The sequence below is a fragment of the Oncorhynchus masou genome, chromosome 13 (genome assembly GCF_036934945.1).
Source record: "Oncorhynchus masou masou isolate Uvic2021 chromosome 13, UVic_Omas_1.1, whole genome shotgun sequence".
Classification (NCBI taxonomy): Eukaryota; Metazoa; Chordata; class Actinopteri; order Salmoniformes; family Salmonidae; genus Oncorhynchus; species Oncorhynchus masou.
The window spans coordinates 91,568,978-91,594,078 of NC_088224.1; the positions used below are offsets into that span (position 1 = coordinate 91,568,978).

At 52.8% G+C, this 25,101-nt stretch overlaps 1 pseudogene; it reads left to right on the top strand.

Annotated features, from left to right (window-relative positions):
* LOC135553481 (ubiquitin carboxyl-terminal hydrolase 32-like) overlaps nt 1–25,101 on the top strand; it is a 102,495-nt pseudogene that overhangs the window by 24,897 nt on the left and 52,497 nt on the right.

Sequence of the window (25,101 nt, forward strand, 5' to 3'; positions counted from 1 at the left end):
GGTGTGTCCTGGAGTCAGCCAGCTAGTGACGGGATGAGGCGTGTCCTGGAGTCAGCCAGTCAGTGAGCTAGCTAGTAACGGGATGAGGTGTGTCCCGGAGTCAGCCAGTCAGTGAGCTAGCTAGTGACGGGATGAGGCGTGTCCTGGAGTCAGCCAGTCAGTGAGCTAGCTAGTAACGGGATGAGGTGTGTCCCGGAGTCAGCCAGTCAGTGAGCTAGCTAGTGACGGGATGAGGCATGTCCTGGAGTCAGCCAGTTAGCTAGCTAGTGACGGGATGAGGCATGTCCTGGAGTCAGCCAGTCAGTGAGCTAGCGAGTGACGGGATGAGGCATGTCCTGGAGTCAGCCAGTCAGTGAGCTAGCTCGTGACGGGATGAGGCATGTCCTGGAGTCAGCCAGTCAGTGAGCTAGCTAGTGACGGGATGAGGCATGTCCCGGAGTCAGCCAGTTAGCTAGCTAGTGACGGGATGAGGCATGTCCTGGAGTCAGCCAGTCAGTGAGCTAGCTAGTAACGGGATGAGGTGTGTCCCGGAGTCAGCCAGTCAGTGAGCTAGCGAGGGGATGAGGCATGTCCTGGAGTCAGCCAGTCAGTGAGCTAGCTCGTGACGGGATGAGGCATGTCCTGGAGTCAGCCAGTTAGCTAGCTAGTGACGGGATGAGGCATGTCCTGGAGTCAGCCAGTCAGTGAGCTAGCTAGTGACGGGATGAGGCATGTCCTGCAGTCAGTGAGCTAGCTAGTGACAGGATGAGGCGTGTCCTGGAGTCAGCCAGTCAGTGAGCTAGCTAGTGACGGGATGAGGCGTGTCCTGGAGTCAGCCAGTTAGCTAGCTAGTGACGGGATGAGGCATGTCCTGGAGTCAGTCAGTGAGCTAGCTAGTGACGGGATGAGGCATATCCTGGAGTCAGCCAGTCAGTGAGCTAGCTAGTGACGGGATGAGGCGTGTCCTGGAGTCAGCCAGTTAGCTAGCTAGTGACAGGATGAGGCGTGTCCTGGAGTCAGCCAGTCAGTGAGCTAGCTAGTGACGGGATGAGGCGTGTCCTGGAGTCAGCCAGTGAGCTAGCTAGTGACGGGATGAGGCGTGTCCTGGAGTCAGCCAGTTAGCTAGCTAGTGACAGGATGAGGCGTGTCCTGGAGTCAGCCAGTTAGCTAGCTAGTAACGGGATGAGGCATGTCCTGGAGTCAGCCAGTTAGCTAGCTAGTGATGGGATGAGGCGTGTCCTGGAGTAAGCCAGTTAGCTAGCTAGTGACGGGATGAGGCGTGTTCTGGAGTCAGCCAGTTAGCTAGCTAGTAACGGGATGAGGCATGTCCTGGAGTCAGCCAGTTAGCTAGCTAGTAACGGGATGAGGCATGTCCTGGAGTCAGCCAGTTAGCTAGCTAGTGACGGGATGAGGCATGTCCTGGAGTCAGCCAGTTAGCTAGCTAGTAACGGGATGAGGCATGTCCTGGAGTCAGCCAGTTAGCTAGCTAGTAACGGGATGAGGCATGTCCTGGAGTCAGCCAGTTAGCTAGCTATTAACGGGATGAGGCATGTCCTGGAGTCAGCCAGTTAGCTAGTGACAGGATGAGGCATGTCCTGGAGTCAGCCAGTTAGCTAGTGACAGGATGAGGCATGTCCTGGAGTCAGTTAGCTAGCTAGTGACAGGATGAGGCATGTCCTGGAGTCAGTTAGCTAGCTAGTGACAGGATGAGGCATGTCCTGGAGTCAGTTAGCTAGCTAGTGACAGGATGAGGCATGTCCTGGAGTCAGCCAGTTAGCTAGTGACAGGATGAGGCATGTCCTGGAGTCAGTTAGCTAGCTAGTGACAGGATGAGGCATGTCCTGGAGTCAGCCAGTTAGCTAGTGACGGGATGAGGCATGTCCTGGAGTCAGCCAGTTAGCTAGCTAGTGACGGGATGAGACATGTCCTGGAGTCAGCCAGTTAACTAGCTAGTAACGGGATGAGACATGTCCTGGAGTCAGCCAGCTAGTAACGGGATGAGGCGTGTCCTGGAGTCAGCCAGTTAGCTAGCTAGTAACGGGATGAGGCATGTCCTGGAGTCAGCCAGTTAGCTAGGTAGTGACGGGATGAGGCATGTCCTGGAGTCAGCCAGCTAGTAACGGGATGAGGCATGTCCTGGAGTCAGCCAGTTAGCTAGCTAGTAACGGGATGAGGCATGTCCTGGAGTCAGCCAGTTAGCTAGCTAGTAACGGGATGAGGCATGTCCTGGAGTCAGCCAGTTAGCTAGCTAGTAACGGGATGAGGCATGTCCTGGAGTCAGCCAGTTAGCTAGCTAGTAACGGGATGAGGCATGTCCTGGAGTCAGCCAGCTAGTAACGGGATGAGGCATGTCCTGGAGTCAGCCAGTTAGCTAGCTAGTAACGGGATGAGGCATGTCCTGGAGTCAGCCAGCTAGTAACGGGATGAGGCGTGTCCTGGAGTCAGCCAGTTAGCTAGCTAGTAACGGGATGAGGCATGTCCTGGAGTCAGTCAGTTAGCTAGTGACGGGATGAGGCATGTCCTGGAGTCAGCCAGCTAGTAACGGGATGAGGCGTGTCCTGGAGTCAGCCAGTGAGCTAGCTAGTGACAGGATGAGGCATGTCCTGGAGTCAGCCAGTTAGCTAGCTAGTGACGGGATGAGGCATGTCCTGGAGTCAGTCAGTCAGTCAGTTAGCTAGTGACGGGATGAGGCGTGTCCTGGAGTCAGCCAGTGAGCTAGCTAGTGACAGGATGAGGCATGTCCTGGAGTCAGCCAGTCAGTGAGCTAGCTAGTGACAGGATGAGGCGTGTCCTGGAGTCAGTCAGTTAGCTAGCTAGTGACGGGATGAGGCATGTCCTGGAGTCAGCCAGTCAGTGAGCTAGCTAGTGACGGGATGAGGCATGTCCTGGAGTCAGTCAGTTAGCTAGCTAGTGACGGGATGAGGCATGTCCTGGAGTCAGCCAGTCAGTGAGCTAGCTAGTGACGGGATGAGGCATGTCCTGGAGTCAGCCAGTGAGCTAGCTAGTAACGGGATGAGGCATGTCCTGGAGTCAGCCAGTTAGCTAGCTAGTGACGGGATGAGGCATGTCCTGGAGTCAGTCAGTTAGCTAGCTAGTAACGGGATGAGGCATGTCCTGGAGTCAGCCAGTTAGCTAGTGACGGGATGAGGCGTGTCCTGGAGTCAGCCAGTTAGCTAGCTAGTGACAGGATGAGGCATGTCCTGGAGTCAGTCAGTTAGCTAGCTAGTGACGGGATGAGGCATGTCCTGGAGTCAGCCAGTCAGTGAGCTAGCTATTGACGGGATGAGGCATTTCCTGGAGTCAGTCAGTTAGCTAGCTAGTGACAGGATGAGGCATGTCCTGGAGTCAGTCAGTTAGCTAGCTAGTGACGGGATGAGGCGTGTCCTGGAGTCAGCCAGTCAGTTAGCTAGCTAGTAACGGGATGAGGCATGTCCTGGAGTCAGCCAGTTAGCTAGCTAGTGACGGGATGAGGCGTGTCCTGGAGTCAGTCAGTTAGCTAGCTAGTAACGGGATGAGGCATGTCCTGGAGTCAGCCAGTTAGCTAGCTAGTAACGGGATGAGGCATGTCCTGGAGTCAGTCAGTTAGCTAGCTAGTGATGGGATGAGGCATGTCCTGGAGTCAGCCAGCTAGTGACGGGATGAGGCATGTCCTGGAGTCAGCCAGTTAGCTAGCTAGTGATGGGATGAGGCATGTCCTGGAGTCAGCCAGCTAGTGACGGGATGAGGCATGTCCTGGAGTCAGCCAGTCAGTGAGCTAGCTAGTGATGGGATGAGGCATGTCCTGGAGTCAGCCAGTCAGTGAGCTAGCTAGTGATGGGATGAGGCATGTCCTGGAGTCAGCCAGTCAGTGAGCTAGCTAGTGATGGGATGAGGCATGTCCTGGAGTCAGCCAGTCAGTGAGCTAGCTAGTGACGGGATGAGGCATGTCCTGGAGTCAGCCAGCTAGTGACGGGATGAGGCGTGTCCTGGAGTCAGCCAGTCAGTGAGCTAGCTAGTAACGGGATGAGGCATGTCCTGGAGTCAGCCAGTCAGTGAGCTAGCTAGTGACGGGATGAGGCATGTCCTGGAGTCAGCCAGCTAGTGACGGGATGAGGCGTGTCCTGGAGTCAGCCAGTCAGTGAGCTAGCTAGTAACGGGATGAGGCGTGTCCTGGAGTCAGCCAGTCAGTTAGGTAGCTAGTGACGGGATGAGGCACGTCCTGGAGTCAGCCAGTCAGTGAGCTAGCTAGTGACGGGATGAGGCATGTCCTGGAGTCAGCCAGTCAGTGAGCTAGCTAGTGACGGGATGAGGCATGTCCTGGAGTCAGCCAGTCAGTGAGCTAGCTAGTGACGGGATGAGGCATGTCCTGGAGTCAGCCAGTCAGTGAGCTAGCTAGTAACAGGATGAGGCATGTCCTGGAGTCAGCCAGCCAGTTAGCTAGCTAGTGACGGGATGAGGCATGCCCTGGAGTCAGCCAGTCAGTGAGCTAGCTAGTAACAGGATGAGGCATGTCCTGGAGTCAGCCAGTCAGTGAGCTAGCTAGTAACGGGATGAGGCATGTCCTGGAGTCAGCCAGTCAGTGAGCTAGTGATGGGATGAGGCATGTCCTGGAGTCAGCCAGTCAGTGAGCTAGCTAGTGACGGGATGAGGCGTGTCCTGAGTCAGCCAGTCAGTGAGCTAGCTAGTGACGGGATGAGGCATGCCCTGGAGTCAGCCAGTCAGTGAGCTAGTGACGGGATGAGGCATGCCCTGGAGTCAGCCAGTCAGTGAGCTAGTGATGGGATGAGGCATGTCCTGGAGTCAGCCAGTCAGTGAGCTAGCTAGTGACGGGATGAGGCGTGTCCTGGAGTCAGCCAGTCAGTGAGCTAGCTAGTAACAGGATGAGGCATGTCCTGGAGTCAGCCAGTCAGTGAGCTAGTGATGGGATGAGGCATGTCCTGGAGTCAGCCAGTCAGTGAGCTAGCTAGTGACGGGATGAGGCATGTCCTGCAGTCAGTGAGCTAGCTAGTGACGGGATGAGGCGTGTCCTGGAGTCAGCCAGTCAGTGAGCTAGCTAGTGACGGGATGAGGCATGTCCTGGAGTCAGCCAGTCAGTGAGCTAGCTAGTGATGGGATGAGGCGTGTCCTGGAGTCAGCCAGTCAGTGAGCTAGCTAGTGACGGGATGAGGCGTGTCCTGGAGTCAGCCAGTCAGTGAGCTAGCTAGTGACGGGATGAGGCATGTCCTGGAGTCAGCCAGTCAGTGAGCTAGCTAGTGACGGGATGAGGCATGTCCTGGAGTCAGTCAGTTAGCTAGCTAGTAACGGGATGAGGCATGTCCTGGAGTCAGCCAGTCAGTTAGCTAGCTAGTGACGGGATGAGGCATGTCCTGGAGTCAGCCAGTCAGTGAGCTAGCTAGTGACGGGATGAGGCACGTCCTGGAGTCAGCCAGTCAGTGAGCTAGCTAGTGACGGGATGAGGCATGTCCTGGAGTCAGCCAGTGAGCTAGCTAGTAACGGGATGAGGCATGTCCTGGAGTCAGCCAGTCTGTGAGCTAGTGACGGGATGAGGCGTGTCCTGGAGTCAGCCAGTCAGTGAGCTAGCTAGTGACGGGATGAGGCATGTCCTGGAGTCAGCCAGTCAGTGAGCTAGCTAGTGACGGGATGAGGCATGTCCTGGAGTCAGCCAGTCAGTGAGCTAGCTAGTAACGGGATGAGGCGTGTCCTGGAGTCAGCCAGCTAGTGACGGGATGAGGCGTGTCCTGGAGTCAGCCAGTCAGTGAGCTAGCTAGTGACGGGATGAGGCATGTCCTGGAGTCAGCCAGTCAGTGAGCTAGCTAGTAACAGGATGAGGCGTGTCCTGGAGTCAGCCAGCTAGTGACGGGATGATGCGTGTCCTGGAGTCAGCCAGTCAGTGAGCTAGCTAGTAACGGGATGAGGCATGTCCTGGAGTCAGTCAGTTAGCTAGCTAGTGACGGGATGAGGCGTGTCCTGGAGTCAGCCAGTCAGTGAGCTAGTAACGGGATGAGGCATGTCCTGGAGTCAGTCAGTTAGCTAGCTAGTGACGGGATGAGGCATGTCCTGGAGTCAGCCAGTCAGTGAGCTAGCTAGTGACGGGATGAGGCGTGTCCTGGAGTCAGCCAGTCAGTGAGCTAGCTAGTGACGGGATGAGGCATGTCCTGGAGTCAGCCAGTCAGTGAGCTAGCTAGTGACGGGATGAGTAGTGTCCTGGAGTCAGCCAGTCAGTGAGCTAGCTAGTGACGGGATGAGGCATGTCCTGGAGTCAGTCAGTGAGCCAGCTAGTGACGGGATGAGGCATGTCCTGGAGTCAGCCAGTCAGTGAGCTAGCTAGTGACGGGATGAGGCGTGTCCTGGAGTCAGCCAGTCAGTGAGCTAGCTAGTGACGGGATGAGGCATGTCCTGGAGTCAGTCAGTTAGCTAGCTAGTGACGGGATGAGGCATGTCCTGGAGTCAGCCAGTCAGTGAGCTAGCTAGTAACGGGATGAGGCATGTCCTGGAGTCAGTCAGTTAGCTAGCTAGTAACGGGATGAGGCATGTCCTGGAGTCAGCCAGTCAGTGAGCTAGCTAGTAACGGGATGAGGCATGTCCTGGAGTCAGTCAGTTAGCTAGCTAGTGACGGGATGAGGCGTGTCCTGGAGTCAGCCAGCTAGTGACGGGATGAGGCATGTCCTGGAGTCAGTCAGTTAGCTAGCTAGTGACGGGATGAGGCATGTCCTGGAGTCAGCCAGCTAGTGACGGGATGAGGCGTGTCCTGGAGTCAGTCAGTCAGTGAGCTAGCTAGTGACGGGATGAGGCATGTCCTGGAGTCAGCCAGTCAGTGAGCTAGCTAGTGACGGGTTGAGGCATGTCCTGGAGTCAGCCAGTCAGTGAGCTAGCTAGTGACGGGTTGAGGCATGTCCTGGAGTCAGCCAGCTAGTGACGGGATGAGGCGTGTCCTGGAGTCAGCCAGTCAGTGAGCTAGCTAGTAACGGGATGAGGCATGTCCTGGAGTTAGCTAGTTAGTGACGGGATGAGGCGTGTCCCGGAGTCAGCCAGTTAGCTAGTTAGTGACGGGATGAGGCATGCCCTGGAGTCAGCCAGTCAGTGAGCTAGCTAGTGACGGGATGAGGCACGTCCTGGAGTCAGCCAGTCAGTGAGCTAGCTAGTGACGGGATGAGGCATGTCCTGGAGTCAGCCAGTCAGTGAGCTAGCTAGTGACGGGATGAGGCGTGTCCTGGAGTCAGCCAGTCAGTGAGCTAGTGACGGGATGAGGAGTGTCCTGGAGTCAGCCAGTCAGTGAGCTAGCTAGTGACGGGATGAGGCACGTCCTGGAGCCAGCCAGTCAGTGAGCTAGCTAGTGACGGGATGAGGCATGTCCTGCAGTCAGTGAGCTAGCTAGTGACGGGATGAGGCATGTCCTGGAGTCAGCCAGTCAGTGAGCTAGCTAGTGATGGGATGAGGCATGTCCTGGAGTCAGCCAGTCAGTGAGCTAGCTAGTGACGGGATGAGGCATGTCCTGGAGTCAGCTAGTAGGAGCAGTCAGTGAGCTAGCTAGTAACGGGATGAGGCGTGTCCTGGAGTCAGCCAGTTAGCTAGCTAGTGACGGGATGAGGCACGTCCTGGAGCCGATCCACGGGAGAGGTAATGAGTTTTATAGATTAGCAGTGTCAGGCAGGCTGGAGCAGCATCCTGATTTAATGACACACAGCAACAAGATGAGCAGGTGTTTATTCCCCCTCAGCTCGGCTTTCCTTGCTCGTCCCTTGCAGACCTTTACCACTGCACTCTTCACTGCTAGGCTCGCCCACGCTGGCCTGCGTTCAGCAAGCATGACACAAATAGCCTTTTTTCAGGTTTGTTTAGCGTTTGGGATTGATACATTGACTATATTGGTGTTGTCAGTGTTTCTGAAAGACCAGTTGGAGGACCTATTTTTGTGGTGTGTGTGTGTGTGTGCGACGTGTGTGTTTGTAGGATTTAGTATTGTCTAGCTGTTCTACTCTTAAAGGGGCATTCAGTCAGTCAGGGGCGGGCCCCACCACACACGCCTCCCATTCCACACCATGCTCCTCAATATTAATCCACCATTACTTCCCCCAAGCTCTCTCTCAGTCTCTGGCCTGGGAAGCATATGTTAACATTGCCAAAGCAAGTGAGGTAGATCATATACCAAAGTGAGGTTGTGTTCTCTGTTTAAACCTGATGTTTCGGAGCGTTTCTCTGAGGACCGAAGGACTGAATGATGGTTAAAAGGTTATTGAACCGTTGAAGTGGTTGGTGTTTTACTGGTTTCTAATCAGTCCTCTTGACCTCTCCACTTCTCTCTTTCTCCATCAGTCTTCAGATTGAACACACACACACACACACACACATTGAACTCTCTCCGCAGAGACAACTGGACCCTGTTGAGCTGGGCTCTTCCAGGAATAAACCTCAGGAGAACGGATGGTTGGATGGATGGAGGGGGAGAGAGGATGGATGGAGGGGGAGAGAGGGATGGAGGGGGAGAGATGGAGAGGAAAGATGGATGGAGAGAGGGAGGGAGAAGATGGAGGGAGGGAGAAGATGGATGGAGGGAGGGAGGGAGAGGATGGAAGGGAGGGAGGGAGGGAGAGGATGGAAGGGAGGGAGGGAGGGGAAGGAGGGAGAAGATGGATGGAGGGAGGGAGGGAAAGATGGAGGGAGGGAGGGCTATTGGAGGGAGGGAGGGAGGGAGAAGATGGATGGAGGAGGGGAAGATGGATGGAGGGGAGGAGAAGATGGATGGAGGGAGGGAGAAGATGGATGGAGGGAGGGAGGAGAGGATGGAAGGGAGGGAGGGAGGAAGGAGGGAGAAGAGGGAGGAAGGGAGGGAGAAGAGGGAGGAAGGAGGGAGAAGATGGAGGGAGGGAGTGAGGGAGGGAGGGAGTGAGGGAGGGAGGGGAGTGAGGGAGGGAGTGAGGGAGGGAGTGAGTGAGGGAGTGAGTGAGGGAGGGAGTGAGGGAGGGAGTGAGGGAGTGAGGGAGTGAGTGAGGGAGGGAGGGAGGGAGGGAGGGATGAAAAGCTCCTCTCAATCCACCCACACATCCCAATCTGCAGCTCACTGCTATAGGCTGGCTATATTATCCCCCAGTGACATCACTGTCTTATTGACCAATCCGTCTTATAAACACAGACAGCAAACCAGGATGTCGGCCACAGCAGTGAAAGAACCGGCTTGGGTTTGTGGTGGAAATCCGGAATGGCCTCCTCTCCAGTCAGAGAGTGAATATGACCTTAGGATGCATCCCAAATGGTGCCCTATTTAGTAGTGCACTATGTAGGGAATAGGCTGCCATTAGGGATGCAGGCTTAATTTGTGTATGTGTGTTTTTTTACACCTGTCTGAGCGACATGTATGGGATGACTCATGGGACAGTGGGGTGGAAAGGGATGCCTGGGCTAGTAGGAGCTAGCGAGAGCCGTAGGCTAATCTTATCAGTGTAAAGCTGTGGATTAACGCGGTACTGTGGGAGGATGAACCAAGGATCTCTGACCCTGGGGCTGGCTGGCAGGTTTCATACTTAACAGTAGCTATATTGGTACACCTAGTGAGCCTTGGCCCTGCCTTTTTGAGTTTGATTCATGGTCTCACCTCAAGACTAAACGGGACTAAATCACTTACAGATAGGGTCGCAAAATTCTGGTAACCAGAATTCCCGGGTTTCCAGAAATCCCAGAAATGTTTTATTTATTTATTTTTTATTTATTTTTATTTTGTAAGATTCAGGGAATAAAATCTTGACTCCTCAAACCAGGATTTCTCTTGGGGAAAGTTACTGAAATTTTGCAACCCTACTTACAAGATCTGGGACCAGGCTACTTGAGACTACTACTCAAGACTACTATCCTCTGTCCTGCTCGTTAAGAAAACTGTCCAGAATCCACATGTCCATCAGAATGGAACCGTGAAACGTGTTGACGTCATCTGCATGTGTCTCCATATCGCCATCCAAGTTCACAAAGTCCACTATAGCACCATATTGATATGGTCTGAAGCCTTTGTTTCCTTTCCTTACTAAACACTCGTAGGTCATGTGACTTGTTGTTGTTCTAATAAGACGATGCTCGGGCGGATCTACAAACAAACAAAAAACATTCTAGGTTGGTTGCCATTTTTTTCAAAAGCATTTCCTCCTCCTCCTTCTCTCCTCTCACAGTAGAAGAGTCTGATATCATTGACTTGGAGAAGCGCTATTGGCTGCTGAAAGCCCAGTCCAGGACCGGACGCTTTGACTTGGAGACTTTTGTCCCGTTGGTCTCTCCTCCTATTCACGCTTCGCTAAGTGAAGGTATGGCATATTTCTGATGTGTTCTTTGATGCCAGCCGGATGTTATGGGGACATGTTAAACCTGGTTCCCCCAGATAGACAGTCACCCATGAACATTCAAACACAGTTATACACACTCACACACTCACACACACTCTCACACACACACTAACACTCACTCACACACACACACTCTCACACACACACTAACACTCACTCACACACACACACTCTCACACACACACACTAACACTAACACTCACTCACACACACTAACACACACTCACACACGCACACTAACACACTAACACACTAACGCACACTAACACACACTCTCACTCACACACTAACACACTAACACACACTCTCACTCACACACTAACACACACACACTCTCACTCACACACTAACACACACTCACACACACACTAACACACACTCACACACTAACACACACTCACACACTAACACACACTCACACACTAACACACACTCACACACTAACACACACTCACACTAACACACACTCACACTAACACACACTCACACACTAACACACTAACACACACACACTCACACTAACACACACTCACACTAACACACACTCACACACACACTAACACACACACACTAACACACTCACACACTAACACACACACTAACACACTCACACACTAACACACTCACACACTAACACAAACACTAACACACTCACACAAACACTAACACACACACACACACTAACACACACACTAACACACACACTAACACACACACACACACAATCATCAATCTATGACTCACTGCTTGTGTCGTTAGAGGATTCTTTTTGTTGTTGAACGAAAACATGGCCGAGCGATAGCTGCTGAGCTGGCCTTGGGAAAGGTTGTCTTTGCGCTAGCTAACGCAAACGTTCGCTTATAGCTTACATTGTCAAACACGCAAGGTTAACAGCCAACGTTAGCTAGCAAGCTAACTTGATTACAACGATGTCGACACTGACCTGAACAGGAGGACCTTGGCTGTATGTTTCAGTAGTAGCCGCTAGAGATGCTTCCTCTCACGACACTGGGTCCCAGAGCGAGGCACAATGAAGGTCGTTCGAGTGGGCAGGGATTTATTGCAAAGACACGCCTTCCCTCAAGGCCAGGCCAGTGGCCATGTTTTCTTTTCAGTCCTCAATGTTTTACGAATATTAATGTGATCCTTGTGATACGGTTTAAATGAGTTCCCAAAAGATCTGATACCAAACCTTCACACAAAACTATTTCTCTTTTGCAAACGTCCATTTTGTAGTAGAACATGGTTTAACTTGTCTTTTTGTTGATCATGTTTTCCAGGTTTGTTTCATGCGTTTGATGAGAACCGGGACAATCACATCGACTTTAAGGAGATCTCCTGTGGCCTGTCTGCCTGTTGCCGGGGGCCCGTCGCCGAGAGGCAGAAATGTAAGAGCTGCTGTGTGATCTGTTGTCGTAGAGTAGTGATTTCCTAACCTAAGGCTTCCTTTCACACATTATGGTGTGTACATGTACGCTTGAGTGGAAAAGCTGCAATGCTTTTCCCAATCTCCTTATGTGGGTCCTGTGTGGCTCAGTCGGTAGAGCATGGCGCTTGCAACGCCAAGCGTCGTGGGTTCGATTCCCGCTGGGACCACCCATATGTAAAAGTAGTGGCCCCAGCCGACTTGTAAGTCGCTTTGGACAAAAGCGTCTGCTAAATGGGATATATATATATATATATATATTTGTAAAAACATAGATGTGGTTGATTTTTTTTATTTTTTTACGATCGTCAACTGCCTCTGAATAGTCATTAGTATGTAATCTACCCTGTCGTCTAGATTCTCATCGGGCCTTGAAATTACATTTTCACGCTTGGAAATGGCTGCAGATATTGGAACTCAAGACTCCAGTTAATTATCTAAGTAGCTCGCTACAGATCACACGGAGGAATACAGATGACTTGCACAACATATTTGGTATCACTGCGGCTTGAACAGCGACTGTGGCTTGAGGAGTCTGTAGTTAGAAAGTACAATGTTATGTTAAAGAGTATTTTTGTACCCTCCTCTTTCTCTCTCGTGTTTCCCCAGTTTGTTTCAAAGTGTTTGACGTGGACCGGGATGGGGTTCTGTCCCGAGACGAAATCCACGAGATGGTAGCCGCACTCCTGGAAGTTTGGAAGGACAATCGCACAGACACACTTCCTGTAAGTACTGTTGGACACCACTTCCTGTAGGTACTGTTGGACACCACTTCCTGTAAGTACTGTTGGACACCACTTCCTGTAAGTACTGCTGGACACCACTTCCTGTAAGTACTGCTGGACACCACTTCCTGTAAGTACTGTTGGACACCACTTCCTGTAAGTACTGCCGGACACCACTTCCTGTAAGTACTGTTGGACACCACTTCCTGTAAGTACTGTTGGACACCACTTCCTGTAAGTACTGTTGGACACCACTTCCTGTAAGTACTGTTGGACACCACTTCCTGTAAGTACTGTTGGACACCACTTCCCGTAAGTACTGTTGGACACCACTTCCCGTAGTACTGTTGGACACCACTTCCCGTAAGTACTGTTGGACACCACTTCCCGTAAGTACTGTTGGACACCACTTCCCGTAAGTACTGTTGGACACCACTTCCCGTAAGTACTGTTGGACACCACTTCCCGTAAGTACTGTTGGACACCACTTCCCGTAAGTACTGTTGGACACCACTTCCCGTAAGTACTGTTGGACACCACTTCCCGTAAGTACTGTTGGACACCACTTCCCGTAAGTACTGTTGGACACCACTTCCCGTAAGTACTGTTGGACACCACTTCCCGTAAGTACTGCCGGACACCACTTCCCGTAAGTACTGCCGGACACCACTTCCCGTAAGTACTGCCGGACACCACTTCCCGTAAGTACTGCCGGACACCACTTCCTGTAAGTACTGCTGGACACCACTTCCTGTAAGTACTGCCGGACACCACTTCCTGTAAGTACTGCCGGACACCACTTCCTGTAAGTACTGCCGGACACCACTTCCTGTAAGTACTGCCGGACACCACTTCCTGTAAGTTCTGCTGGGACACAGACTAAATCGATAATGTAATGGAGGTGGTTGGGTTTGAATAAGTACCTAAGTTCTGACTCTCATTATCCTGTTTTTAGGAGCTGCTCACCAACGTGTCGGACATCGTGGAGGGAATCCTGAACATGCACGACACGACCAAGGTGAGACTCTTCTAGGAGATATAATAGCTGTTTTTGTCTGTAACGTGATTGGATAATTATCTCCATAATGCTACTGCTGTCCCACTGACATTTTAGCCCTTGTCTTTGACCCTAACCTTTTGACTCGACCTTTGAACCTCACACACAGCTGGGTCACCTGACCCTGGAGGACTACCAGATCTGGAGTGTGAACAGCGCTCTGGCTAACGAGTTCCTCAACCTGCTGTTCCAGGTCAGAACGAACACACACACACACACACTCTCACACACACACTCTCACACACATTTGATGGTTTGTTCCAGTTCTGTTTCCATGTTTCCCCCTCAGTTTATAGTTTGCTTTCTCTTCATGCCTCTCTGTCTGTGTTTCTGTAGGCCTGGGGCTTTCTCTTCATGCCCCTCTGTCTGTGTTTCTGTAGGCCTGGGGCTTTCTCTTCATGCCCCTCTGTCTGTGTTTCTGAAGGCCTGGGGCTTTCTCTTTATGCCCCTCTGTCTGTGTTTCTGCAGGCCTGGGGCTTTCTCTTCATGCCTCTCTGTCTGTGTTTCTGCAGGCCTGGGGCTTTCTCTTCATGCCCCTCTGTCTGTGTGTTTCTGCAGGCCTGGGGCTTTCTCTTCATGCCCCTCTGTCTGTTTCTGCAGGCCTGGGGCTTTCTCTTCATGCCCCTCTGTCTGTTTCTGCAGGCCTGGGGCTTTCTCTGTATGGGTTTCTGCAGGTCTGTTACATTGGCCTGGGGCTTTCTCTTCATGCCTCTCTGTCTGTTTCTGCAGGCCTGGGGCTTTCTCTTCATGCCCCTCTGTCTGTGTGTTTCTGCAGGCCTGGGGCTTTCTCTTCATGCCTCTCTGTCTGTGTTTCTGAAGGCCTGGGGCTTTCTCTTCATGCCTCTCTGTCTGTGTTTCTGAAGGCCTGGGGCTTTCTCTTCATGCCTCTCTGTCTGTGTTTCTGAAGGCCTGGGGCTTTCTCTTCATGCCTCTCTGTCTGTGTGTTTCTGTAGGCCTGGGGCTTTCTCTTCATGCCTCTCTGTCTGTGTTTCTGAAGGCCTGGGGCTTTCTCTTCATGCCTCTCTGTCTGTGTGTTTCTGTAGGCCTGGGGCTTTCTCTTCATGCCCCTCTGTCTGTCTGTGTTTCTGAAGGCCTGGGGCTTTCTCTTCATGCCCCTCTGTCTGTGTTTCTGCAGGCCTGGGGCTTTCTCTTCTTGCCCTTCTGTCTGTGTTTCTGCAGGTCTGTTACATTGTCCTGGGGCTTTCTCTTCATGCCCCTCTGTCTGTCTGTGTTTCTGCAGGCCTGGGGCTTTCTCTTCATGCCCCTCTGTCTGTGTTTCTGCAGGTCTGGGGCTTTCTCTTCATGCGTCTTTGTCTGTCTGTGTTTCTGCAGGTCTGTCACATTGTCCTTGGGCTTCGACCTGCCACCGCTGAAGAGGAGGGACAAATCATCAGGTATACACATCAACCACCTGTCCTTCTGCCCCTGGGCAAGGCAGTTAACCCACTGTTTCTGATTCAGAGGGGTTAAATGTGTTGTACAACTGTCAAGGTATCCCCTTTCACATCCCCCTTCTCCTGAAGAACTACACCTCTACAGTTGTGTGTGTGTGTGTGTGTGTGTGTGTGTGTGTAGGGGGTGGCTGGACAGAGAGGCCAGACATGGGCTTCAGCCTGGTGAGAACTGGTTCCTCATCTCCAGCCAGTGGTGGACGCTCTGGAAGGGCCACGTCAACTATGTGAGTGGAAGTCCAAGGCTGCGTCCCAAATAGCACCAGGGCCCCGTGGGTCAAATGTAGTGCACTACATAGGGGATAGGGTGCCAAGTGAAGCACCCGAAATGTAAGCCTAACTGTTAAGTTAAATAGCAGAATATGATAATCACTCACCCTCTCTATCTCTCTCTCGATCTATCTCGCTAGGACCGCAAGTCCATCATGGTGGATCAGCCCTCTATCCTCTCCTCTCTGAGGAATCCTCAGGCCTCTGCCATCGTCGAGCCTGCCCCCCTGGAGCCAGGGGTAGGTGAAGGTCTGGGGGTCCCCAGCCCAGCCAGCCCCTCAGAGGAGAGGTCCCCTGATGCTGTGTCCAGCGCCTCTGAAGCCACAGAGACACAAAGCACCGGTCAGTGACCAGACCACTAGACCACTTCGCTGTGTGTGCTGTTACGACCTCAAACTATGGGTTATAACTGTTTATTTATTATTTATAAACTACTTATTAATTCATGATTTACTCTTTCTAAACTACTTTTAACCATTTTACAACCCCTCAAAGGGTACCTTAACCTGACTGTAAAGTGTCCCTGTACCTGACTGTACAGTGTCCCTGTACCTGACTGTACAGTGTCCCGGTACCTGACTGTAAAGTGTCCCGGTACCTGACTGTAAAGTGTCCCGGTACCTGACTGTAAAGTGTCCCTGTACCTGACTGTAAAGTGTCCCTGTACCTGACTGTAAAGTGTCCCTGTACCTGACTGTAAAGTGTCCCTGTACCTGACTGTAAAGTGTCCCTGTACCTGACTGTAAAGTGTCCCTGTACCTGACTGTAAAGTGTCCCTGTACCTGACTGTAAAGTGTCCCTGTACCTGACTGTAAAGTGTCCCTGTACCTGACTGTACAGTGTCCCTGTACCTGACTGTAAAGTGTCCCTGTACCTGACTGTACAGTGTCCCTGTACCTGACTGTAAAGTGTCCCTGTACCTGACTGTACAGTGTCCCTGTACCTGACTGTACAGTGTCCCTGTACCTGACTGTACAGTGTCCCTGTACCTGACTGTAAAGTGTTTCTCTGATCCCGCCCCCCACCCCCTTCCTCCTCCTCAGTGGTGACCCCCCAGGCCGGCCCCTCAGCCACAGAGATCTGTTTTGCCCGGCAACACAACATGTCAGACAACAACCAGTGTTTCTCCGGGGCCAACGGCCACATCCCCTCCCTCTCTCAGCCCCAGCTGGCAGCTCAGAGGCCTGGAGCCATCGACAACCAGCCCCTGGTCAACACAGACCCCATGAAGGTGTGTGTTTCCCCTCTATATTATAATAGTGGTTACATCAGCTATTTCTAGTATGTTGTCTAGTCCATTTTCAAACACCAAGTTGTTGATTAAGTTCACAGAGAAAAGTGTTATTCTATCCAAACTCTCCCACTGAGCCTGTCTAGGCAGCCTCTCTCTCTTCTTCCTCCTAGCCATGTGGTCTTATCCCTCAGCCCTGTGACGATATGGCCAGGTGTTAGGCATGGCCTGTATCTCCATCTGTAATGGAGGAGTAGAGAGGGCAATGTGTGTGTCCTGTTCCTCCCAGTCTCTCTCCTGTTTCTCCCAGTCTCTCTCCTGTTTCTCCCGGTCTCTCTCCTGTTCCTCCCGGTCTCTCTCCTGTTCCCCCCGGTCTCTCTCCTGTTCCTCCCAGTCTCTCTCCTGTTCCTCCCAGTCTCTCTCCTGTTCCTCCCAGTCTCTCTCCTGTTCCCCCCGGTCCCTCTCCTGTTCCCCCGGTCCCTCTCCTGTTCCCCCCGGTCCCTCTCCTGTTCCTCCCGGTCTCTCTCCTGTTCCTCCCGGTCTCTCTCCTGTTCCTCCCGGTCTCTCTCCTGTTCCTCCCGGTCTCTCTCCTGTTCCTCCCGGTCTCTCTCCTGTTCCTCCCGGTCTCTCTCCTGTTTCTCCCGGTCTCTCTCCTGGTCCTCCCGGTCTCTCTCCTGTTCCTCCCGGTCTCTCTCCTGTTCCTCCCGGTCTCTCTCCTGTTCCCCCAGGCCCCCACATTGACCATGGAGGGAGGCCGGCTGAAGCAGTCCCTACAGCTGGTGGCGGGCAGAGACTTTGAGACGGTGCCAGAGCCAGTGTGGAGGGCGCTGTTCCACTGGTATGGCGCCAACCTCAGCCTGCCACGACCGGTATGTATGGACCATAACCTCTCCTCACACAACCACTGAACCATAGATGGACCACAACACAACCACTGAACCATAGATGGACCATAACCTCCCCTCACACAACCACTGAACCATAGATGGACCATAACACAACCACTGAACCATAGATGGACCATAACCTCCCCTCACACAACCACTGAACCACAGATGGACCACAACACAACCACTGAACCACAGATGGACCACAACACAACCACTGAACCACAGATGGACCACAACACAACCACTGAACCACAGATGGACCACAACACAACCACTGAACCATAGATGGACCACAACACAACCACTGAACCGTAGATGGACCACAACACAACCACTGAACCGTAGATGGACCACAACACAACCACTGAACCGTAGATGGACCACAACACAACCTCCCCTCACACTATCACTGAAGCACAGATGGTCACCTCTAGGACTGGGTCTAGCTTGAGAGATTTTCACACCATTGTGGATGATTTTTGTGACCGTTTCAGTTGTGTGTGCACCTGAAATTAGGGCTCAGACCTCAAGAGTTGATTTATTCTTGCTCACAGATAAAACTGAAGAAATACATAATTAATAATAATCACTAAACAATTGCAAAACAATAATTTAAAATCAATTACATGTAATACATGACATGAATACAGTTGAAACATTACAGAATGTTTTTCCAATTAGAAAATTTAAATATTAAAATGAGATGAGAAATGAGAAAAAACTATATATAATTTTTGGAGAAACCATTTTAAGAGCTAGAGTTAATATACAGTCTGACAACAGTGGGTGGAGGTACTGGGTGGGGTGGAGGTACTGGGTGGGGTGGAGGTACTGGGTGGGGTGGAGGTACTGGGTGGGGTGGAGGTACTGGGTGGAGGTACTGGCTGGGGTGGCGGTACTGGCGGTACTGGGTGGGGTGGAGGTACTGGGTGGCGGTACTGGGTGGGGTGGCGGTACTGGGTGGGGTGGCGGTACTGGGTGGGGTGGAGGTACTGGCGGTACTGGGTGGGGTGGCGGTACTGGCGGTACTGGGTGGGGTGGAGGTACTGGGTGGGGTGGAGGTACTGGCGGTACTGGGTGGGGTGGCGGTACTGGCGGTACTGGGTGGGGTGGCGGTACTGGCGGTACTGGGTGGGGTGGAGGTACTGGGTGGGGTGGAGGTACTGGCGGTACTGGGTGGGGTGGCGGTACTGGGTGGGGTGGCGGTACTGGGTGGGGTGGAGGTACTGGCGGTACTGGGTGGGGTGGCGGTACTGGGTGGGGTGGAGGCACGGTAGGTACTGGGTGGGGTGGAGGTACTGGGTGGGGTGGCGGTACTGGGTGGGGTGGAGGTACTGGAGGTACTGGGTGGGGTGGAGGTACTGGGTGGGGTGGAGGTACTGGGTGGAGGTACTGGAGGTACTGGGTGGGGTGGCGGTACTGGGTGGAGGGACTGGGTGGTGTGGCGGTACTGGGTGGCGGTACTGGGTGGGGTGGAGGTACTGGAGGTACTGGGTGGGGTGGAGGTACTGGGTGGAGGTACTGGGTGGGGTGGCGGTACTGGGTTGGGTGGAGGTACTGGCGGTACTGGGTTGGGTGGAGGTACTGGGTGGGGTGGAGGTACTGGCGGTACTGGGTTGGGTGGAGGTACTGGGTTGGGTGGAGGTACTGTGTTGGGTGGAGGTACTGGGTGGGGTGGCGGTACTGGGTGGGGTGGAGGTACTGGGTTGTGTGGAGGTACTGGGTGGGGTGGAGGTACTGGGTGGTGTGGAGGTACTGGCGGTACTGGGTGGGGTGGAGGTACTGGCGGTACTGGGTGGGGTGGAGGTACTGGCGGTACTGGGTGGGTGGAGGTACTGGGTGGGGTGGAGGTACTGGCGGTACTGGGTGGGGTGGAGGTACTGGGTTGTGTGGAGGTACTGGGTGGGGTGGAGGTACTGGGTGGGGTGGAGGTACTGGCGGTACTGGGTGGGGTGGAGGTACTGGGTGGGGTGGAGGTACTGGGTGGGGTGGCGGTACTGGGTGGGGTGGCGGTACTGGGTGGGGTGGCGGTACTGGCGGTACTGGGTTGGGTGGAGGTACTGGGTTGGGTGGCGGTACTGGGTGGGTTGGCGGTACTGGGTGGGGTGGAGGTACTGGGTGGAGGTACCGGGTGGGGTGGAGGTACTGGGTTGTGTGGAGGTAATGGGTGTGGTGGTGGTACTGGGTGGGGTGGAGGTACTGGGTTGTGTGGAGGTAATGGGTGGGGTGGCGGTACTGGGTGGGGTGGAGGTAATGGGTGGGGTGGCGGTACCGGGTGGGGTGGCGGTACCGGGTGGGGTGGAGGTACCGGGTGGGGTGGCGGTACTCATCCTCCTCTCCCTTTTCCCAGGTGATCCAGCAGACGACAACAGGCCGAGCTGAGCTGGAGCTCTTCCCACGCTACCTCCTCTTCCTGCGGCAGCAGCCCGCCACACGCACCCCCAGTCCAACATCTGGGTTAACATGGGTATGACCAGCCTGAGAATGTTCCCCCAGCATCTCCCCCGAGGTAACGTAAGCCTGCAGCAAGAAAGAGAGACAGCCTGCTAGGAGCCAACAAACGCTACTACTGTAGTCCACCCCTAATCATGCTGTTATAATGGACTAGTCCGGCCCCTAATCATGCTGTTATAATGGTCTGGTCCGGCCCCTAATCATACTGTTATAATGGTCTGGTCCGGCCCCTAATCATGCTGTTATAATGGTCTGGTCCGGCCCCTAATCATACTGTTATAATGGTCTGGTCCGGCCCCTAATCATGCTGTTATAATGGACTGGTCCGGCCCCTAATCATGCTGTTATAATGGTCTGGTCCGGCCCCTAATCATGCTGTTATAATGGTCTGGTCCGGCCCCTAATCATGCTGTTATAATGGTCTGGTCCGGCCCCTAATCATGCTGTTATAATGGTCTGGTCCGGCCCCTAATCATGCTGCTATAATGGACTGATCCTTCCCCTAATCATGTTGTTATAATGGACTGGTCCGGCCCTAATCATGCTGCTATAATGGACTGATCCGGCCCCTAATCATGCTGCTATAATGGACTGATCCTTCCCCTAATCATGCTGTTATAATGGTCTGGTCCGGCCCCTAATCATGCTGCTATAATGGACTGATCCTTCCCCTAATCATGTTGTTATAATGGTCTGGTCCGGCCCTAATCATGCTGCTATAATGGACTGATCCTTCCCTAATCATGTTGTTATAATGGACTGGTCCGGCCCCTAATCATGCTGTTATAATGGACTGGTCCGGCCCCTAATCATGCTGCTATAATGGACTGGTCCGGCCCCTAGTCATGCTGCTATAATGGACTGATCCTTCCCCTAATCATGCTGTTATAATGGACTGATCCTTCCCCTAATCATGCTGTTATAATGGACTGATCCTTCCCCTAATCATGCCCCTAAAATGGACTGATCCTTCCCCTAATCATGCCCCTAAAATGGACTGGTCCGGCTCCTAATCAAGTTCTTAGAATGGACTGCAGGATGAGTCATGGTCCATAGGGGGTGGATATGGTGCCCACTGACTGTACTAAAGTACCCTGAGAGCCTAACTGTTACTCTTCTGTACGCATAGCCTTGTTGTCACAACAGTGGTGCTATGAAGCTTGACACGCCCTCAGTAAAGCCTACATAGAAAAATAATGATGACATAACAGAAACTGTAAACAACAGCTGATGACAGTGCTAGCCAATTAGACTACTTTAACAGATTTGTGACAGTGCTAGCCAATTAGCCTACTTTAACAGATTTGTGACAGTGCTAGCCAATTAGACTACTTTAACAGATTGGTGTCAGTGCTAGCCAATTAGCCTACTTTAACAGATTGGTGACAGTGTTTAATTCAGGTGTTAGAGTGGTGCACAAAGACACTATGAGGCGTTAGTGGTGCACAGAGACACTATGAGGCGTTAGTGGTGCACAGAGACACTATGAGGCGTTAGTGGTGCACAGAGACACTATGAGGGCGTTAGTGGTGCACAGAGACACTATGAGGCGTTAGTGGTGCACAGAGACACTATGAGGCGTTAGTGGTGCACAGAGACACTATGAGGCGTTAGTGGTGCTGCAGAGACACTATGAGGCGTTAGTGGTGCACAGAGACACTATGAGGCGTTAGTGGTGCTGCAGAGACACTATGAGGCGTTAGTGGTGCTGCAGAGACACTATGAGGCGTTAGTGGTGCTGCAGAGACACTATGAGGTGTTAGTGGTGCACAGAGACACTATGAGGCGTTAGTGGTGCACAGAGACACTATGAGGCGTTAGTGGTGCACAGAGACACTATGAGGTGTTAGTGGTGCACAGAGACACTATGAGGCGTTAGTGGTGCACAGAGACACTATGAGGCGTTAGTGGTGCACAGAGACACTATGAGGCGTTAGTGGTGCTGCAGAGACACTATGAGGCGTTAGTGGTGCACAGAGACACTATGAGGCGTTAGTGGTGCACAGAGACACTATGAGGCGTTAGTGGTGCTGCAGAGACACTGAGGCGTTAGTGGTGCTGCAGAGACACTATGCGGCGTTAGTGGTGCTGCAGAGACACTATGCGGCGTTAGTGGTGCACAGAGACACTATGAGGCGTTAGTGGTGCACAGAGACACTATGAGGCGTTAGTGGTGCACAGAGACACTATGAGGCGTTAGTGGTGCACAGAGACACTATGAGGCGTTAGTGGTGCACAGAGACACTATGAGGCGTTAGTGGTGCTGCAGAGACACTATGAGGCGTTAGTGGTGCTGCAGAGACACTATGAGGCGTTAGTGGTGCACAGAGACACTATGAGGCGTTAGTGGTGCTGCAGAGACACTATGAGGCGTTAGTGGTGCACAGAGACACTATGAGGCGTTAGTGGTGCTGCAGAGACACTATGAGGCGTTAGTGGTGCGCAGAGACACTATGAGGCGTTAGTGGTGCTGCAGAGACACTATGAGGCGTTAGTGGTGCTGCAGAGACACTATGAGGCGTTAGTGGTGCACAGAGGCACTGGGCGTTAGTGGAGCACAGAGACACTATGAGGCGTTAGTGGTGCTGCAGAGACACTATGAGGCGTTAGTGGTGCACAGAGACACTATGAATCGTTAGTGGTGCTGCAGAGACACTATGAGGCGTTAGTGGTGCGCAGAGACACTATGAGGCATTAGTGGTGCTGCAGAGACACTATGAGGCGTTAGTGGTGCACAGAGACACTATGAGGCGTTAGTGGTGCTGCAGAGACACTATGAGGCGTTAGTGGTGCACAGAGACACTATGAGGCGTTAGTGGTGCTGCAGAGACACTATGAGGCGTTAGTGGTGCGCAGAGACACTATGAGGCGTTAGTGGTGCTGCAGAGACACTATGAGGCGTTAGTGGTGCTGCAGAGACACTATGAGGCGTTAGTGGTGCACAGAGGCACTGAGGCGTTAGTGGAGCTGCAGAGACACTATGAGGCTTAGTGGTGCTGCAGAGACACTATGAGGCGTTAGTGGTGCTGCAGAGACACTATGAGGCGTTAGTGGTGGTGCAGAGACACTATGATGCGTTAGTGGTGCGCAGAGACACTATGAGGCGTTAGTGGTGCTGCAGAGACACTATGAGGCGTTAGTGGTGCTGCAGAGACACTATGAGAGCGTTAGTGGTGCACAGAGGCTACTGAGGCGTAAAGTGGAGCACAGAGACACTATGAGGCGTTAGTGTTGCACAGAGACACTATGAGGCGTTAGTGGTGCTGCAGAGACACTATGAGGCGTTAGTGGTGCACAGAGACACTATGAGGCGTTAGTGGTGCACAGAGGCACTATGAGGCGTTAGTGGTGCACAGAGGCACTATGAGGCGTTAGTGGTGCACAGAGGCACTATGAGGCGTTAGTGGTGCACAGAGACACTATGAGGCGTTAGTGGTGCTACAGAGACACTATGAGGCGTTAGTGGTGCACAGAGGCACTGAGGCGTTAGTGGAGCTGCAGAGACACTATGAGGCGTTAGTGGTGCTGCAGAGACACTATGAGGCGTTAGTGGTGCTGCAGAGACACTATGAGGCGTTAGTGGTGGTGCAGAGACACTATGATGCGTTAGTGGTGCGCAGAGACACTATGAGGCGTTAGTGGTGCTGCAGAGACACTATGAGGCGTTAGTGGTGCTGCAGAGACACTATGAGGCGTTAGTGGTGCACATAGGCACTATGAGGCACAGAGACACTATGAGGCGTTAGTGTTACAGAGACACTATGAGGCGTTAGTGGTGCACAGAGGCACTATGAGGCGTTAGTGGTGCACAGAGGCACTATGAGGCGTTAGTGGTGCACAGAGGCACTATGAGGCGTTAGTGGTGCACAGAGACACTATGAGGCGTTAGTGGTGCTACAGAGACACTATGAGGCTACAGTTTAGTGGTGCACAGAGACACTATGAGGCGTTAGTGGTGCTGCAGAGACACTATGAGGCGTTAGTGGTCACAGAGACACTATGAGGCGTTAGTGGTGCACAGAGACACTATGAGGCGTTAGTGGTGCTGCAGAGACACTATGAGGCGTTAGTGGTCACAGAGACACTATGAGGCGTTAGTGGTGCACAGAGACACTATGAGGCGTTAGTGGAGCACAGAGACTATGAGGCGTTAGTGGTGCTGCCGAGACACTGTGAGGCGTTAGTGGTGCTGCAGAGACACTATGAGGCGTTAGAGTGGTGCACAGAGACACTATGAGGCGTTAGTGGAGCACAGAGACTATGAGGCGTTAGTGGTGCTGCAGAGACACTATGAGGCGTTAGTGGTGCACAGAGACACTATGAGGCGTTAGTGGTGCTGCAGAGACACTATGAGGCGTTAGTGGAGCACAGAGACACTATGAGGCGTTAGTGGTGCTGCCGAGACACTATGAGGCGTTAGTGGTGCACAGAGACACTATGAGGCGTTAGTGGAGCACAGAGACTATGAGGCGTTAGTGGTGCTGCCGAGACACTATGAGGCGTTAGTGGTGCTGCCGAGACACTATGAGGCGTTAGTGGTGCTGCAGAGACACTATGAGGCGTTAGTGGAGCACAGAGACTATGAGGCGTTAGTGGTGCTGCAGAGACACTATGAGGCGTTAGTGGTGCTGCAGAGACACTATGAGGCGTTAGTGGTGCACAGAGACACTATGAGGCGTTAGTGGTGCTGCAGAGACACTATGAGGCGTTAGAGTGGTGCACAGAGACACTATGAGGCGTTAGTGGTGCACAGAGACACTATGAGGCGTTAGTGGTGCACAGAGACACTATGAGGCGTTAGTGGTGCACAGAGACACTATGAGGTGTTAGTGGTGCACAGAGACACTATGAGGCGTTAGTGGTGCACAGAGACACTATGAGGCGTTAGTGGTGCACAGAGACACTATGAGGCATTAGTGGTGCTGCAGAGACACTATGAGGCGTTAGTGGTGCACAGAGACACTATGAGGCGTTAGTGGTGCACAGAGACACTATGAGGCGTTAGTGGTGCTGCAGAGACACTATGAGGCGTTAGTGGTGCACAGAGACACTATGAGGCGTTAGTGGAGCACAGAGACACTATGAGGCGTTAGTGGTGCTGCCGAGACACTATGAGGCGTTAGTGGTGCTGCCGAGACACTATGAGGCGTTAGTGGAGCACAGAGACACTATGAGGCGTTAGTGGAGCTGCAGAGACACTATGAGGCGTTAGTGGTGCTGCAGAGACACTATGAGGCGTTAGTGGTGCTGCAGAGACACTATGAGGCGTTAGTGGTGCTGCAGAGACACTATGATGCGTTAGTGGTGCGCAGAG